Genomic DNA, 4,599 nt, shown 5'->3' with positions numbered 1-4,599 from the left:
CATGTATTGTTATCTTCTCTTCTTCCTTCTGTGGTTTAGTTATCTCTTTTTCTCTGGAGGCCTCTGAAGATACTGAATTGTGCCATGTAGTAGGATAAGGCTCTGATGCAGAGATATGCAGGTAGTAACAATAACGAACAGAACAGACCCATTTTACTTAAGTCAAAAATCCAAGTTCAGACGTGGATCACCACAGATTTGATACCACTATGGCACATGTGGCAGCAGGTTGCAAATAATTATCCTTGTTTCTTATTTTGAAGGATTTTTCACATGGCTGCCTTTCGGAATAGTATCAGTGACTTTTTGACCAAACAAAAATTGAGGAATTCTTTGAAGTTACACTTTTATTTCATAAAATAGAATTAAGCAAAGCTTCCCATGCGCTGCTTCCTCCAAAGAGCTTCTTGTCTTAAAAAAGTGAAATTCCAGCCAGTTTAGTGTGATTTTTTTTTTTAGTTCAAGCATTTATCACTGAGTAAATATACTGACCTGGTTTTCTTCTCAGATACTATAGAGATAGAAAATGTGTTTACAAATGCTGCAGAGCTAAGACATTATCTCAGTGAAATCCTTCCAAAATCAGAACTAAATTTGTGGTTAGTATGCTGTGGTTTCAGAGGGGCTGCATTCCCAACATTGCTTAATTATCAAACACTATTCTGTAGACCTTCCAGTTTATTAGCTACTGTTCTGATTGTTTTCCTGGTAAGGTAATAGGAAAAGAACCTAAAGCAATGTTGCCCTAAATTCCCAAGATTGGCTGGTAAGTAATATTACTCCTGTCTTACATAAATACTCCATGCAGTTAGAGTGTGACATTTGTTGTAGTCAGTGAAGGAGAGCATATGTGTTCCTCACCTGAGGAAGACAGCTGTGGGGGAGAAAACTGCATGATACAACTGCACAGAAGTTTGTAAAGGACCAAACTGTTGTAATTCAGTGTGAATCTGAACCTGATGCAGTTGTGGGGTTTGGTAGACCTCGCTTTCTAATTTTGTTCCATTTTTGTTTCCATATTTCTTCCTTTACTTCAAAAAGTAAACGATGAATAAAATTAATTAAATGCAATATTAAATACCTTTTTAAAATTAATATGTTTAACTTTCTTTAATCTCAAAGCAATTAAAAAAAATTCTTAATGATTTTTTTGTTTGATTGAAATTATAATGAAAAGTAATTGCAAATGCCAACATTTTCCATGAAATGGAAATTCAGATTGGAACCTGCACTTACCACTAGATAGCTACGACAGTGTGAAATAGTATTGGAAATACGGGTATATGTCATAGCAAAATGCACTTTGGTAGGAACTTGATGATGTAATCATCAAGGCTTGATCAGGTTGCTGAGGGCCTTGTGCAATTGCATTTTGAGAATCTCCAAGGAAAGGGTTTCTCTGAGTACCCATCCCTGTGCTTCAGCACTCTCTGGTGAAGATACTGTTTGTTATATCCAATTAGAATTCCTTTGTTGGACCTTGCAGTGATTGCCTCTTGCTGTGCATTGCAGGGAGGGCTCTAGCTCCATCTACTCTCTAACCTTAGGTGAAGACAGCAGCTTGTTTTACCCTCAGCCTTGAGCTAAACAAATATGGTTGTCTCTGTCCCTGTGTGTCATGTGCTCAAGCCTCCCACCATCTAAATGTCCCTCTCCTAGATTCTCCAGTTTGTTAGTGTTTCTTTTGCACTGGGGGCACAAAACTCAGTTTTCCAAATGAGTGTGTAATAAAGGAGTATCTTTAGGAGAGCTTCGCTTGACATGCTTGTTGTGCATCTTGCTCCATGGTTAGCCCTCTGTCTTGGTGTGACTTTATGATGTGTATCCCCTATCATCATCATCATCATCATCATCTTTCACTGGGAAATCAGTTTTGGTAGTGTGATTTTTTCTCATGGTAGGAGCAACTGTCATTGGCAAGAGCCACCTTCCTCGCTGCAAGGGTGTGCCACTGGTTCATGCCCAGTGTGTCCACTGTGACATTCTGTGCAGAGCTGCTCTCTGGAGAGTCAGGCCATGTCTCACTGCATGGAGTTCATCATCCAAGATACAGGACTTAACATTTGTCTGTCCTGTACTTCAGGAGGTTTTTGTTGGCTCATTTTTCCGCACTGCTAGGGTCCCTGAAATTGCAGTGCTCTTCTCCATCAGCTACCACTTCGTGAAATTTGGTGTCCTCATAAACTTGCTGAAATGCAGATAATGAGACCAATTGCCTTCCTGCCAGCAGCATGACAGTGAGTTTGCATCACTGCAGGATTACTTTAGGCTTCTGTCCCTGTTTATGACCATCCTCAAAAAACCTGATATGTCTGGGCTTGAGTGTAAATCTGGCACTGAGATACTGGATTTCACATAAGGACAGGCTCCAGCCTCATGCATGGAGGATGCAAGTGAAAACTCAGACGTGCTTGAGAGTGCCTTCCCAAAATTCACTAGGCACTGTTCCCAGGCCTTCTGCTTATTCATTTCTCACTCACCACCTGTGCATTCAGATCTATCTGCTGGCTCATAAACTGATTTATATAAAGTTCTAACTTCTCAATAGCCTGCACCATTTCTGTTATGTGTAGATCTCACACAGACTATACTAGAAGATGCCTAGAACATGCACTAGGTGGCCAGAGCAACACATAAAAGTTAATTTCTGGTATGATTTCAGTTGAAAAGTGTGTTTTTCTGAATTTCCTCTTAGCATTCCCAGTGAATCCAGAAGAAGGAAGAAAATTTCCAAGTATATACTCACCCTGTATTCTTTCTCCCCTTGAACTGACTAATTCTGTGAAAGGAAAAGGGGCTCCAGGAATACAACTGTAACCATTCTTCCAGGCACTTCTTTGCCAGTAAAATGGATCTTTAAGATATTTTGCTAAAATATGTTAATGCCACTGCATACCTGTGTGATACCTCTGTGTGTCCAAGTGCTCCATTTGGTGGACAGCTTCTCTTCCTCTTGTCTCCACACAGATTCTTAGGTAACTTTACCAGTGATCCTGTTTCCCATCCCTCTTGTCTGCTCTCTGGCTTAAGAGCCTCTGGCAGGCTCATTGTTTGTTGGGATGAAAGTCCTGGTTCTTTCTCTTGGAACATTTGTGTGTCCAGAGTCTCAAGGCTGAGTGGTTTTCTCCTCATTCTCAAGACAGGAGGCTAAAAGCATTGAGGAAGAACTGTCTTCATATAATGCCAGGTAATTGCCAGTGCTGACCAGCCAGGTCCCAGGTAGTGGCTGAAGCATGGATGTTTTCCAGGGAGTTTGGATTAGAATGTTTACACCTGGCTTATCTTTGCCATATAGTCATCAAAGCTGAGTGGGAGAAAATAATATCTATGTCTCAAAGTTCACTTTCCCTGCTCTTGCAGGCAATGCAGCATTAAAGCATTTTACAGACTAGTCAAACTCCACAATTTAAGATTTATGAACTTCCCATGTCTTCTCTGGGAAGGCACACTGGAATAAGTACAGGAGTTATCTACCTCCCTGTATAAAAAGGCACCTCTTGGTAGTGAAGTTGTAGGTGTAGTCATGCCAGGTTTAGTAAAATCTGTAGCTGATTCACAGGCAATGTAAATACGCCTGTACTTCAGGAAGATGGTGTTGGTGGAAGTCAGTCTGTGCCTTACCCCTACAATGCATGAGCATCAGGTAATGAAAAGATATCTTAAAAAGCCGCCTACTCACCATGTTGTGTAGAAAAGTGCTGTGAGACAATTGTATTCATGCTCCAAAACCTGTTCCTCCACCATCTACTGTAAAACAGTGGCTTTCAGATAATGCTGAAGTTGGGAACAATACTGCTACTGATAATTCATGGATCAGATTGCAAGGAACTTTGTCATAAAAACTGGCATACATTCCAAACACAGCATCCTATCTTACTCTAAGTGTCTTTGTGAAGTACCCAACTGTGAAAAACCTGCAGAGGCAGATTAATGTGGGAGAGTGATGGCACCATGGGTTCTGGCATTCCAGTGTAACTCCATTGTGCTGTTGTAAACCAGCACATGCATGGAGTCAAAGCTGTACTTTAGCATACAAAGTCCCATTTTTTCACTGTACATTTAACACCATCAGGTCTTGGATTTGAAAGTGTAACTGCAATGCCTAATTAGCACGCCCATGCTAAATATTTCCAGTACCTTCTGTGACAGAAGAGCTTTCATGCAGTGCTTCCCATCCCCTTCTCACCCTCATTTGATGCTGCTGGGTAAAACCCCTATAGCACTAAGAACCACTGCTACTTACTAGCTATTAGTAATAAGCTATACCACCATCATTTCATTATTCACCCAGTTTCCTGCCTTCAAACTTTGGCCAGACTAACCCCTCAAGTTCTTTTCTGTTTTAAGAAATCATAACACTTCTGCTCACCTCCTGATAACCTCCTGAAAAGTAGCAGTTGCTACTTTGTAGGAGGGCATCATTCGTGTGTTAATGGTGTGAGGTGGTTGGAACTAGATGTTTTTTAAGGTCCCTTCCAATCCCAGCCATTCTGCAGCTCTGTGATTCTATGTAGCTCAAGTTTGGATGTAGTTCACTGAAGAATTGACTTGGTCTTGGTCTTTGTTGGTCTTGCACAGGCAAGACCTTTTTCTTGCTGA

This window comes from Coloeus monedula (genome assembly GCF_965178545.1).
Source record: "Coloeus monedula genome assembly, chromosome: 1".
Taxonomy (NCBI): Eukaryota; Metazoa; Chordata; class Aves; order Passeriformes; family Corvidae; genus Coloeus; species Coloeus monedula.
The sequence above is the reverse complement of the archived record's forward strand: the minus strand, read 5'-3'. Positions refer to the sequence as shown.